At 38.1% G+C, this 15,135-nt stretch overlaps 1 protein-coding gene across 2 annotated transcripts in view; it reads left to right on the top strand.

Annotated features, from left to right (window-relative positions):
* Positions 1-7,192, top strand: part of LIN7A (lin-7 homolog A, crumbs cell polarity complex component) — a 123,511-nt gene extending 116,319 nt beyond the window's left edge. The window contains exons 6-7 of one of the 2 annotated variants that reach the window (XM_049626008.1): positions 1,521-1,544; positions 4,869-7,192. The gene's annotated coding sequence lies outside the window, so the exon portion shown is untranslated. The remainder of the gene's footprint in view (positions 1-1,520; positions 1,545-4,868) is intronic. The other variant, XM_049626006.1, reaches the window with a different exon arrangement.
* The last annotated feature ends 7,943 nt before the right edge of the window (positions 7,193-15,135 follow it).

Genomic DNA, 15,135 nt, shown 5'->3' with positions numbered 1-15,135 from the left:
GAGACATCTCAAAGGAGAGGACACTTAAGCTGAGGTTGAAGGACGAGGAGAAGCCAGAAGAGAGCATAAGAAGAGGAAGAAATAGCCAGTGTGTATCTCTAAGAGAGACTCCTGAGCTATTTGACGTTTGAGGAATAGAAAAAGAGCCAGTGTAATTAGTTAGGAAATAATGAGTGAGGAAAGAAGGTAGAGGCCATGGGGGCCAGGTCGCAGAAAGCTTTTTAAACCACTGAAAGAAGCTAGATTTTATTGCAGTGGAAGCCACTAAAGGTTTTAAGCAAGGGAGTGACATGATCTGATTTATGTTTTTAAAAAGATTACTCTGGCTGTTCTGAAGAAAACAGATTATTGTAAGGTGAAAGTGAGAACAGAGACTAATTACAAGGCTGTTATATAGTAGTCCAGGCAAGATATATGGTGCCTTAGCCAGGATGATAGGGTTGAGATGGAGTGATAGGGATACATCTGGACAAGTCATTTCGTCCACATCCTTCTCCTCTCTTATCCATTCCAAATGTACAGGTATTTTACCTTGGTGCTTTCAGAATCCCTTCAAAGATCTTTTTTCTAATAATAACAATCCACAATTCTTTAGTCAAACATGGACACTCTTTCCACTAACCCCTTTTTTTCTTCTATCCTCAAAAATGCAGACTTGTACCATTTTTCTAATTGGTTTGCCACACTGGCCCAGAGTAAAATTACTCTAAAGTGTTTTGAAAGAAATATGTTGCCATTCAGACTTCTGAGGTCTTACTAAAAGCTTCCACCATTATATCCATTCAGTCTTCATATCTTTCGAATATCTTTGTATTTCCTGGGCTGTGCACTCAATTCCATCTCTCTGCTCCATCGGTCTTCATTAAATTGCTTCAGAATTTCCTATTGTCTCATCGCCAAAGATTAACATAAAAAAAACTTGTTTAATGTTTATTTATTTTTGAGAGAGAGAGAAAGAGAACACAAGCGGGAAGGGGCAGAGAGAGAGAGGGAGACACAGAATCCGAAGCAGGATCCAGGCTCACAAGCTGTCAGCAGAGCCTGACGGGCTCGAACTCATGGGCCATGAGATCATGACCTGAGCCCAAACCGGACACTTAGCTGACTCAGCCATCCAGGCACCCCAAAGGCTAACATTTTTAATAGAAGACATTTACGAACTGGTTTTTTTCCTTATACACGATATGGTGATTCTACTTAAGTGAACATGAAATTTATATTTACGCCTGCCAAGACAGCACTTCCTACACACACCATCATGGCCCCTTGAGATGAAACCGTAGTGACCATTTCAAGTACGAGCCAAGTACAACCAAGTCATGTCGTGCACGGATTTTATGGGGAATTCAGTCAAAGAGACCTACATTAGGTCTTGTTCAACTTTTAATTAATTAGATTTTAAGGATTAAATGGGATTTGTTACACTTCCTAACTCATACCATGACTGCTTTGGGGAAGAAATTTGAAGCTAATTTGACCAATTGACTGAACAGATCTCTGATTTTTTATTTTTTTTTAAGTTTGACACGTCAAGCAAAGACCAGGTAAAGCAACATATTCATCAGATACTGTCTTATTGTTTATCACATGAAATACAGTTTCTATTCTCTCTAAATTAGGAATTTTTTAAATCCAAAATGGTATGTGTTATGAAGTAACTAATCATGGTAAGTGGTACATACAAATGGAAAATATGTTGAATGCAAGTGCTGTGTGGAGAATGTCTGTTATGCTCACTTTTAATTTTAAACTCACCTGAAATAAAACTCAATTGTTTTTTCCCCTTTTATGTTTGATAATCAGGAGGAGTAGATTACATTTTCTAAAAGGTAATAGATACGATCTTTATACAACTGTATTATAGAAACCGAAACAGAGAATAGGCATATAGGTATTTTTATGTTATACCCACTTTCTTGACAGAGAGTGTTAAATTTTTTGGCTTGAAGGATCTCATTTTTTAAAGCATGAATTTGTATACATATTCCACCCAGACTCTTGGACAATAAAAGGGGGAAAGAAGAGTAATCCTTCTTGAGTTGTCTCAGAAAAAATTCTGAGGAAGTCAAGACTTAAAGGATTGTCAACTTCCTCTGCCCTCCTGTTGCTGGATTGAGGGTGGAGAATTCATGGCATCTGAAACCATTCTGGATCTTAACATATTTACAAAGTAGCTGGAGTTTGCTAGTGGCCTCACCAACTGTCAGGCCCCCACTTCCTTTACTTTGTCCACTGCTGACTGTTCTATATCCTCCACTACCACTGCCACAGCCGCCATCTTGATGATCCGATCCAGAAAACCACTGCAGAAGTGAGAAAACCAGCCTCAAAGGAAGGATACCTCTGATAAAATTGAATCCAAGGAACCCAGAGTGACCGAGTAGAAAACTGGAATAATAAAAATAATAATCATAATGCTGGATAACATTTATTAAGCAATTAGGGTGTGCCGAGAACTCTTCTAAGTGCTTCGTATGTGTTAAATTACTTAATCGTCACAACAATCCTGTAGGTATTAGGTAGTAGTTTAGATCTCATTTCAAAGAAAGAAAATGAGGCATGTAGGATTTTTTTTAAACCATTTCACAGCTAGTAAGTAAGTGATAGGGCCATGATTCAAACCCAGAAACATACGTTCCAAAGCCTCTTTCTCTTAATCACTGTGCTACCCTGCCTTTTTCTTCGATGGCTCTTGCCCTTACATGTCCCATCCTTCCTCACAGACATGTTCACATAAGCTTTCCAGGGATTCATTCTCACCCTACTTACAGCTGGAGTTATCCAGTTCACCTTTACCACTCATCCCACACCTCAAAGCGCTTCCATCACTTTGGTTTTATTAATTTCTTACTGCTGCCCTAAAAAATTACAAGTTTGGTGGCTTAAAAGAACACAAATTTATTGTCTTGTAATTCTGTAGGACCGAAGTCCAGCACAGTCTCACTGGGCTTTAGGAGGCTCTAGGGGAAAATTCATTTCCTTGACTTTTCCTGCTTCTAGAGGCTCTCCACATTCCTTGCCTCTTGGACCTTTTTCCTTCTTCAAAACCAGCAAAGGTGGTTAAGTCCTCACATTGCAGTGCTCTGACTTCTGCTTCCTCATCACACCCACTCTCCTGGCTCCTTTTCTCTCTCCATCATCCACTTTTAATTTTATCAATTATAGATCCCACTTGGATAGTCCAGGTTAATATCCATATTTTAACATCAGCTGTTTAGGAATCTTAATTCCATCTACACCTTTAATTTCCCTGTAGCATGGAATCTACTAGGTATTAGGATGTGGCTATATTTGGGGTCCATTATTCTGCCTACCACAATGACTCATTAAAAAGTTAGCAAAGCAGGGGCACCTGGGTAGTGCAGTCAGTTAAACATCTGACTCTTGATTTTGGCTTGGGTCATGATCTCACATTTCGTGGGACTGAGCCCCGCAGACCTGGTTGGGATTCTCTGTCTCCCTCTCCCTCTGCCCCTCTCCTGCTCACTCAAACGCAATCTCTCTTTCTCTCTAAATAAATAAATAAACATTAAATAAAATTAACAAAGCAATTTGATCAGTAAAATTTACACTAATATGGAAAAAAAGCTTTTATTTAAAAGCATAAAAAGAATAACTAATCTATGGAATTACAAAGCAAGGGAATAAGAAAAATAATGAGAACATTTGGTGCAGATGGTTCTTCCCGGTGGGTATTTCAGTGACCCACATTTTGGAAGCTCAGTCACCTCTCGGCTGCTGGCATATCCCTCAGGCCTACCCCCTCCCCTGGATAGATGAAAAGATCCAAGAGTCTTACTAAAATTCACCTGTTCTGAGTCCCATTCCCTTCGGACGTGTAACTATATAATAAGTTAATTCATTAAAAATTCACTTGGTAATTAGGGGACCTGTAGACAGTTATTCAATATAGGACTCAGTGAAATGGTCTGTTCGTAAGAAAAAAATATGTAAAACTCATAATAAAATATGTGGCAGTGAGCACTCCAAAGTGGTAGGGTAGTAGTAGAATTACAGTAGTAAAATGTCACTAACAGATACTGCTTGTGTGTAATATGTCATTAGGTGACTCCTGAAGAAGCACTATGGCCTTGTGCATGGCTTTCAAGCCACACTGCAGGCCCCAGGGGCTTTTAGGCACATCTCTAGAAGGCATGCCAGCTGGAGAGTGTTGATGCAAAGTAGGCAGATTGCAAGGCCTGCCACAATTTATGAAAATCTGTTTTGTATATGATGCTTCACATTCATTGAAATAAAAATATCCACAGCCTTGAAAAACAAAGATTGGAAACCACTGTTCTCTCTGGAAGGAATGATTCCATAATGGTGGAAGAGGGACAGGTCTTGGGGGAGTGTTCAGGGAGGCTGCTCCTCCAGATCTGACCGTAAGGGCAGCTGCCTACTCTTTGCTACCTGGTATCAGGCCTGAAACAGGCCTGATACCTGCTTCAGAGAAGGGATGTTGGTGCTTCCAGCCTGTCAGAGAGAAGCTTTGCTGACTGCACCTCAACAAGATCCCTAAGACTCACACTGTAAAGGTTATCTATCTTTTGCCTTCATGAAGAAAAACAGAGTCATCTGGAATAGGGAGGAAGAAATGTTTTACATTTGAAATGTTTCCAAACTGGGGTTCTGTCTTTCATTTTAAGGAATAACTGTGTCTTTTCCATTCTCATTCGATAATTACTTCCTTTGCAAACATCAAACAATTTTTTTTTCATATGTGGAAGATTGTGCATGAGTGATAGGGCCTAAAATAATCCTTGCTGTTCTCACATAGCACATGCTCCTTTGATATTTTTAGCATATTGTAGTTGACAAATGAATACTAATCACTGATTTCCCTTCACTCTTTTCCCTCCTTTCAGGTCCTTAAAGAGAGGCTACTTGATCAAACATCTGATAGTCACAAATTTGAAACCGTGCTTCACAATCCCAGCACATAATGAAAGGAAAAGACAACATTGATAATTATACCTGTCAAGAAGCTGTGACCACGTGATATATAAGTTCTTCACCCAGGCAACTCGACACCTTCTTTCTCTGGGGCTGAATCCCCACTGCTCACGCGCTCTTTACACACACAGACCTTCCATGCACTGCAGTGGGAATTCTCAGTGTGTAAAGGGAGCAGTTTTCCGGTCCGCAGACTGAAATAGTACAAGAAGAATAAAGTCCATGACTTTCCGATAAATCACCGGGCCAGGATTAAATGAATCTTTGTTCTACAGCTTTTCCAGAGATTAACAAATCCCTCATTAGGCTATAGTTTAAACTGCATCAGTTCAAGGTTGTCATCACTTAAAAGAAACCTACTCATTGCCCTATACCCTGACCTCTTCCACATCCATATTGCTGAGTTGTCTGAATTAGAATTCCAGTTAATTGCAAATTCCACCTTTATTCCCCTTATGCTATATTTATACTCTGTTCAGGTTCTAGAAGCAATTGGCTTTTTATTTTCTGTTTCCATGAATTTTATTATGCATTAATGGAGAGGGACAATTTTAGCTCAACTTTTGGTTTGCTAGAGACACGGATAGAGAACTCTAGTACTGTATATTTTTTTAATTTAACTATCACTTGTATCTATGATTATTAATTCTAACAATATAACATGTATTTATTCCACAAAATATATATTATCAGAGTGTATCTGTTACAAACTGAGGTCTTTTCTTACCAAATGTTATGAATCTGGTAAGAGAATACTAGCAAAGGACCTAGCTTCATGAACTGATCCTCCTGTGATATTTCCATATAACCCTGCTCTCAATATTTGTTTGTTAAGTTTTATATTTTTTGATTGATAAACTCTGGGTAAGTCAGAAATCTTTCTGTCTACACTGATATGTTGTCATAGAAATTTATTTAATATGTTAAAGCCTAAGGCTTTACAAAACTCAATTATGATATATGTTCATATATATACAAATATATGTGTCACACAAGGTTTAAATCAGTTTCCCCAAAGACAAAGTGGATGTTTTTGGCAATCTAAGATCAAAAGTAATATTCCTTTCAAAATTAGGCATATGTAAATGAGGATATTAATTTTGTGAATGAAAAATGCTGCTCCTTCTAGAGGGAAAAAATACCTAATTCATTACACACATTCATATAGGAAAATAGACAATGAGATATCATCTCTCAGAAAGTATCATTTGCTGGAAAATGAGCCACCTCTACAGATCTTCACTTTTGACTTATGGTAAATCTAAGCACATAAGTCTGATTTTACTCATTGGAATGAATAGAAAGCAATAATTATTTGGGCAGTTAAATACCTTAGGCACAAAAATGTACCTGAAAAAAGAATACACGTTCAGTTGAAACATTCTAGAAAGATGATTAAAACTGAGGCCAATATTTGAATGTTTCTTTTTCTCAAATGCAGAAATTGATTCCCCAACATAAATAAATTTTACATTTCAGATAGTCCCCCAAATTAGAAATTTATGAAGCTCACTTCAGGAGCTATTTCTTGAAAACAAAACAAAACCAATCAGAACTACCCAGTACATTTTATTTTGCCCTTTCAAAGGGTGTTATTATCAATACCAAGTTCTGCCTACTCTTCACAGTGCATCACCCAACAGAGAGCCAAGAGCAAGGAAGCTAGGAGGTACACCAATTCCAACAACCATCCTGAAAACATATCATTTTTTACTAGAGAAATGAGGGGGGAGGGGAGGGCAAGGGGGATGACCCTGAATGTTATGTAAAATAGGTTTACAAAAGAGATAAGCATGACTAAAGGGAGTGAATGGAGACTAAGTGAGTATTACTCAGTTTGAAAGAGGTAGTTCTCATTTTTATAAGAAAAATTTAATAAAACATATATTTTAGTTATCATTTAACAAAGAAATGTAAAAGCTATTCAGGCAATGCCACAGATTCTCATAAAGGGAAATATTTGCACCCTTGTAATGAGAAAATGGTCATTTCAACACATTTCAATGCCTTGTATAAATTTGAAGTTTAAGATACGTTTTCATTTAGCCATAAGTGTATGGTTGATATTAAATTATCATATATTTTCACATCAATATAAATCTTATCATGGTGTTACAGAAGCAGCTATCAAGTGAGCAGATACTTTACGTTTGTGTTTTCTAGATGTCTTTGTATGTTATGCTTCATTTGCATAATGGTTAAATGCTAATAAATGTATGCCAAGTCCTTTGTCAAAGTGAAGGGGAAATCCATCACAACTAAGGTATCTAAAGACAGAGTACATGTCACGGTGGTCCTACATACAAATGATAAAATGGCTGGTCTTTTTTTTTTTTTTTTTTTTTTTTTTTTCAGTAAAATCTGGGTATTGAAATATAAACCTTCCCTTAAAGTTTTAATCAAAAGTAGCTGACCCTAAGACTTAGAGAGGTCCTTTTGAGGTTTTCTAAGTTTCACTGAAGCCGGAGGGAAAGGGAAAAAATTGTACTAATGTTGTTTACTATTAATGATCTTGGTAGAGCTATCGGCATGTCCAAAGTCATATTAAAGACATAACAGGTGCCTCTTACATAAAGCTCAATCCTGAATATCATAAATAAATTAGATATTCAAAGTTAGGGGGAAAATCTGGTATGACTGTATCTTCTTGATCCTGGTGAATTTTAGTTCTTTCCCCTGGTCAGACTGGTGGCCAGATTTTTCTAAACTCTTTTCTGCTGTGATTTTGAAGGCCAGTACTCGGAGCATACTTCAGTTAAAAAAAAAAAAAAAGAAAGAAAAAAAAAAAAAAACCTGAACCTTTTCATTTGGAACATTTACATTTTGATTCTGTTCCCATTTGAAATAGAACATCCGCATGGAGATAATGAGCTTAAGTTACAATTGACTTTGGAAAGAATAACAGACTTTTGTGCTCCCTCAATCATGTAATCAATAGGGAATTCTCTTGTTATGTGAACTACCACTATCTTTTAAGACAATGCTAAGATCTAAATGCAAAATCTAGCTTTCAGGGGCTTTTTAAGAATTCAAGGCTGTCTCCGAAGAACTTGGCTAGAGATGGATTACATCAATTTACAAATGCAGTTCTCAACCCGTGACAAATCAAACTGATGTGATCTCAGTTCATTTTACTCAGCTGTGCCTATAGGACTCCAAGACGTTGGGATATTTTGTCTACATTATCTTAAGCCTCTATAGATATCTGTTAATGTGTGAATAATGTCTGAGTTTCTCATCTTTTAGCTGGTTTGTGTTTATTATACAGCCTGTTAACAAAGACCAGCTTTAGATAGCATTGTGAAGTAGAAATCAATGTTCTGAAGATTCAGGGAAGCCAGTGTTAGGCAGTATCTCCCCCAAAAATGGGGCAGTCCTACCCATCTCGTCCCTCTCTGGATCATAAACTCCAGGAGCGACAGGTCTGTGACTGCATTATGAACTGCCGTATCCCTGGCATCTGGTATGATGCTTGGCACACAATAGGCGCTCAGTTGGTGTTTGTTGAATGAATGAACAATTGGATAGGTTGATAGACAAATAAGTGAATGTTGCCTTCAGATAATCTGAAAAATTTCACCAATTTACAGTAATTGGCACTGTAATTTCTGAATTTCATAGTCAGAACCAGATTTACTCTTTTCATAAATAAATGCTTTTCAGATATATGAATTTGGAATCAATTACTTCAAAAGCTTCAAGGATTTGAGGGCATTTAGATAAGGGATAGTGTCTGGGGAGTAAGATATTTTAACAATGAATAAAACTCAGCCTTTCTAGTTTTTTCTGAAAGCTCCCTGAGTTATTTTGCAAGGGCGTTTAAAACATAAAACCCCAGTTATGAATTTTATAAAATATTATGTTTTAATTTTTAAAAAGGAAGAGAAGTCATGTCATCAAGCACATTTTTAATATCTCTTTCAATGTTTTATCTCTTTACTAGTAACATTTCTCTAAGGAGTTCCTAGTAATTGGGGACACATCTCTAAATCTTCTGCTTTCAAAAGATCACTTCTTTCCTATTTGATTTCTAGGATGTACCTGAGCTAATGCTTAATCGCATAGCAATTAAGACTTTTCCACGTGTTTATTCGTTTAACAAATATTTATTGTGCACCTAGTACATTGCTAGGTCCTAGAAATGTAATGGCAAACAAGACAGACCTAGTGCCCTCCTGGAACTTACAATGAGGAACTCCTCAACACTTTGGTAGAGTTTATTCTCCATCGAGTCCCTCTTCACAGCCGACAGAAGAAATACAATCCCTAACTCCATGGAAATCATGAAAGAACCCCCTGCAGACACTTACGTGAACTTGCTGTTCAGACACATCACTCAAAAATACTGCTCAGTTTATCCATACACCATAGTTCTACCCCAGCAAGATAGGTAAGTCATAATTTATTCATAATGAACACTTACTGAACTCTCACTAGGTTCTACTGTTCTTGGTACTTTCCATAGACTACATCATTGAATCCCTTCAACAACTCCAGTAGGTTTCGTTTTATAGACAAGAAAACTGAAGCACAGATACGTGACTTGTCCAAGGTCACACAGCTAGCAGATGAAATGGGGATTTGAACCCATGCGGTGTAACACAAGAGTTCATGTGTCGAACCATTATCTGTGGTTTGGGGGACACCATTACATTAAAAATAGGAGTCATTAATATAAATGGGTCACTGTATATAAAAGTACTTTGAAGTTGTAAAGTAGTATGCAAAAACATAGTAGTGAAGTTATTATGCTCAACAGACCACATCAGTGGCAGAAGCAGACTAAGAACTCAGTCTTATGTTACAGCTTACTCTTGTGAAGAACACTTCAAGCCAGGGACATGGATAAAGTACAGATCCAGGACATTTCTGACATGTGGGAAATATGTCAATGACTTTTCAGAATTATTTGTTAGCCACTGTGTCTATCTGGTGCTACAAGAAACAAAATCCCTTGCTGTAAGGGCTTAAAATAAGTACACAGTGTGGAGCTGAACCAAGGATATTTCACATTTATGGGAAAAGATCAGGCAATAGTACTATTTTCTCACCATTGCATGTGATCGCGTCTTTCCAATTGTTTTCTTCATTTTTCTGAAAGAGCTGCAAAATTGTGCAGTGGTTCAACCTGACCAAAGTGGTATTATGCTGCTGGGAAGTAAAAGTATTAGACACCAGACTGGAAGTATTGTCTTCATTATCAAATGACTTTTAAGTTCATTTAAAATATGGATATTGAAAGATGTTTAGATGCTGATAGTGCCTGAATATTTAGACGCCAAGTTCCTTGCCCTTCTTCATTCCAAACCATACAGTGGGGGTCACACTACTGAGGGGTAGATTCTAAAGCCAATAGGAAAGGCAGAAATTGAGATTGGCCTAATGTTAGAACCACAATCAGATGGATGTGACCACATTTCCAGAGGCTAACAGGAACTGACACCCTCTGTGGGGAGAGGGAACACCTGCTTCCATCTGATTCACTCACAAAGACGGATCCCACACATGATTTACATCTGTTCTCTCTCTCCCCCTCCCAGTCAAATGGGCATGTTCTACATCTTAAGTTCTGGTTCCTATTGGTGGCAGCAAGGAACCTTCTTAAAACTGTTAATACATCATTATTCTTCCCTAAGCAATTAGCCTTTTCAAAATAATTAACATTTTGCAAAATTTAGCTTTGCACATAATATGCCAATGGGCAAATTCAAATACTTTATTTCCAAAGTCATACTTTTTAACATCTCTCTACCTGCCTTTTTTTTTTTTTTTTTTAATTTTTTTTTCAACATTTTTTATTTATTTTTGGGACAGAGAGAGACAGAGCATGAACGGGGGAGGGGCAGAGAGAGAGGGAGACACAGAATCAGAAACAGGCTCCAGGCTCCGAGCCATCAGCCCAGAGCCTGACGCGGGGCTCGAACTCACGGACCGCGAGATCGTGACCTGGCTGAAGTCGGACGCTTAACCGACTGCGCCACCCAGGCGCCCCTCTACCTGCCTTTTGTCACCTTTATTTTTACTGATATTACCATTCTCTGTACAAATATTGTCCTCTTCCTCACTTACCGTTTACATCGATTCTTAGACTTTTTAGATTTCACCTTGACAAGGTCTTTTGAAACGATCTTCTCTTACCCATTGTAACTATTCCTACCCATGCATAGCACCTTAGTATTTTTTAACCAGGATTTTCATGAACTTTTAACGGTTGTCACAATGAACATGTCTCCCTAAATTTCCCTGTATATCGATGATAGGTAACTCGCTCTATTCCTTTGTTCAAAATCCTCTGATGGGTCCCCTATCTCTCTCTCTCACACACTCACACACACACACACACACACACACACACACAAAATCACATTCTTAGTCTGAACCAGAACACTAATATGGTGTTGGGGAAGGAGGACGTTATAGTGCTGTCCCATCCACAAGTGCAAAACCTAGAATACAAAACGTGATGATATTGAAGTCTGGTGTATGGACTTTGAAATAGAAGTCATGGGATTTCATGACACTGAAAAAATTACAAGTTCTTTTTCAAGGTGAAGTTAAATGCAAAGAGAGACTAGCAGTGTTGTATAGTGAAGATACCAAGATTCCATCAAACAGTGACCTACAAATTCCAAAGTATTTGCTTGAGGTGTATGTATGTGTGTATGTGGATGGATAGGCCACCATGCCAACATTAGGGAGAGGTATAGGTTGAGATATATTTCCATACTATATGGGATGAGTGTATTTCCTTACTAGATAGCACTACAGTTTTAGCCATCTTGCTCTTTTCTAAAAAATTATTTACTTATTTTTATTTTTGAAACAAAGCATGAGCAGGGGAGAGGCAGAGAGAGAGGGAGACACAGAATCTGAAGCAGGCTCCAGGCTCTGAACTGTCAGCACAGAGCCTGACGCCGGGCTCAAACTCATGGACGGTGAGATCATGACCTGAGCTGAAGTCTGATGCTTAACCAACTGAGCCACCCAGGTACCCCACTATCTTATAGTCCAAGTTGACCACTACCTATTGCTGGAAACTGTCTCAAACTTTCTTTCCCCTGAGCTTTTGGTTATTTATGAAATGCTTCTGTCTTTCCTGTATCTGTGCCTGCAAAAAAAATTTAAGGCACATTTCAAATGGTCCCTCTTCCAAGAAGCTTTTTCTTATTTTTCCACCCAGATGTTATCTACCCCATCATCAAACTCCACTGTGACATTTGTACCATTCTTTAGCTCTTTTCTTAGCTTCCCTTATGGTATACCTATTTGTGTCTTTATCATTCTAATTTGCCCCACAGTTAGTAATTATGTATGGAGTGGGTGTTAATATTTCTTAAAAGGAATTACCTTTCACTTGTCAACTTCACAGAATGGCTTCTGCATTATTTTGGGGTCTCAGTGTTCTGAAGCTCACCCATGAAATTCATCTGAATTGAGAACTCAACACCAGACACTTTTAAAAAAGAAAAAAATGCTAATTACTGAGCATTTTTATTAAAAGGAAAAGAAAAGGTACAGAATAGTGTTAATTCTTGTCACTTATTTCCTAGGTTTTTCTGATCTGACTTTTTGCTCTTAGGATGAATGTGAAAGTTGATGTAAATATTTTAGATATCACCACCACCCCTCCTACACACATACACATACACAATGGCTTTACCACTGATTTATCCCCACATATAAAATTGGTTGCATATTTCATGGGAAAACAATGGTAAAGGGTAAAATTAGGTTTTGAGTGAGCAACTGAACAAACAAGATGGACACCATAATAGCACTTCTGATTGGACTCCAGTCCTTTATTGATGGTCCTGCCTATCTCCGCTGTTCATTAGAATATAAACTTATCTACTGGTTATTAGTCCTCTCCCTTCCCAGGCCACCAGGCCACTACATTAGCAAGAGGGAATTGGGAGACTAAATACATTGTTTTGACAGCTTTAGTTCATATAGGAAAAGTTAATAGAAATCAAAGCATTTCTCCAGCCCTAGTCACACATCATGTTCTTTTGTATGGCCAACACAAAGGTTTATCTGAGTATGACATTTATACAACAAACATATTCAACACCTAATTTAAACACGATACTAATTTATTTCTCCCCACAGGATAGAAACACAGTATCTTAAAGGAAAATTCCCACACATAGATTAAGACCTGCATTTTTTTTTTTATTCTTTAAGTTAGAATGATTACAAACAGAACTCCAAGAAATCTCCTACATTAACACAAGATAGTTTCAAAGAGTTTAATTGCTACCTGTGTAATAAATTTCCCATGGGCTTTTTCCCCATTAACTGCACTTTTCCTAAAAGATTTAAGTGTGGGAAGCTGACTGGCAGCCATGGAAGGAGACCCACAGAGGGTCCACACCTGGATGTTTTGTTAACACAGCTTCCCAGGATCTCATCCCCAGCTTTGCAGATCCAGGCTCACTTGTTTTTTTCAAGGAATACTCAGGGATAGTCTTAGTTAATGCCTGTTTTCTCAAAGTAATCACTAAAAGCACTCCCTTTAACTCTTAGAAGTGCCCCAATTTAGACAACACATTATGTTGTCAACTTACCTAGAAGTGGTGAAGCTCTAGGACGATGGTTCCTGTTAACCCTCTTCAACTCACCAGATGATTACAAGGATTCTTTCTTGTTACAAGTAATCAAAACACGACCCAATAGAGCTTGAGCAAAAAAGAGAATTAACCACCTCCAAAGCAGGCCAGATTCAGTCTCAATGTTGATAGCTTTCTCATTTCATCATACCCCTTTCTCCCTTCCTCAACTCTGCTTCTCTCTCCTCTTCATGGCCCTTTTTCTCCCTGCTGCACTCAGTTCGTTCCTCTTCCTTATCTGTTCCTTTCCTAATCCTGTGTAGCACCACACCTGTATCCTTATAGCTCTTAATCTAAAAGGGAAACTAGACTCTTTTCCTCAGAGTCTATATTCACACAGACTCTGAATGGTCTTGAATCAAATCACTATGGGAAAAAGTGACATGAATGGCTCAGTCTGGCTCACGTCCTCATGTCTACTGAGTGTTCACTTATTAGCTGTAGAGAAACCAATATGAGTAGCATACAAACACTTCTACTACAAGGCAGATATAAAAATGAGGGTTCAATTATAGGAAAGAAGACATTGCCTGAAGAAATTCAAAAATTCTTGGAAGAAATGCCAATTGAAATGATTGTTAAAAGTTAAGCAGGATTTTGGAAGAGCATTGAGATAGTTGTTGACTGGAGGAGGAGCACTCCCCCAGATCTTGGGCTTAAAACCGGAATCTTTCATTTAGTTTTTAATTCTGAAGCCCACCAGTTTAGGCTGGGCTCAGAGACAGTTATTTTGGGAGTTGGGCTTCCTCATGTGTCCATAGTCAGTTGCACATCAGCTCAGCAGCTTAGCTGACTACGGTTGGCTGACTTCTAACTGAGGTAGCTCAGCAATCCTCTACTCCAGCAGGCTAATTTGGCCTTGTTCTCTTGACAAAAGAAGGATTGAAGAGAGAGTAGAAGTCCACAAAGCCTTTTGAGAATTTGGCTCAGACCAACACAATGTCACTTCCCCCACATTCTATTGACTACAAGTCAAAGGGCTAGCCTAGACTCAAGGACTGGGGAAAGACTCTCTACCTTTTGATAGGAGAAGTTCAATACAAAGGACATGGATACACAGAGGGACATAAAACTGAGCCATTTGAGGTCAGTCTGCAACAATGTTTTTACTAAAATAAGGTGGTTGTAAAAGCATCTGCATAGGCAAAGCTACAGTTAAGAGCTAGCTAACATTTATTGCTTATTGTGTTTAAGCAATAACATTTAAGCTTATTGTGTGCCAGGCACTGTTCTAAGAGCTCAACATATATTGACACATTCTAAGCCTTACATCTTTCATTTCAGAGAAATAGGCTACCTGCATATGGAAATCTAGATGTGGCTTATTATTAAGTTTATTATTATTAGCAAACATAGTTGAGTCCAGGGCCAGAGATTCCCTATTGTCCCTCATCAAAAGTCAGATTTCTCCGCATATTTGGGTTCCCAGATGCCTATGTAGAATATGACAGCCAGTAGGATGATGTATTAGTCAATGTTCTCCAAAGAAAACAGAACCAATGAGAGATGGATGGATAGGTAGATAGATAATTTATTATAGGCATTGGTTCATGTTACACATTAGTATGGA

This window comes from Panthera uncia, chromosome B4 (genome assembly GCF_023721935.1).
Source record: "Panthera uncia isolate 11264 chromosome B4, Puncia_PCG_1.0, whole genome shotgun sequence".
NCBI lineage: Eukaryota > Metazoa > Chordata > Mammalia > Carnivora > Felidae > Panthera > Panthera uncia.
This window is presented reverse-complemented; position numbering and strand designations above follow the sequence as displayed.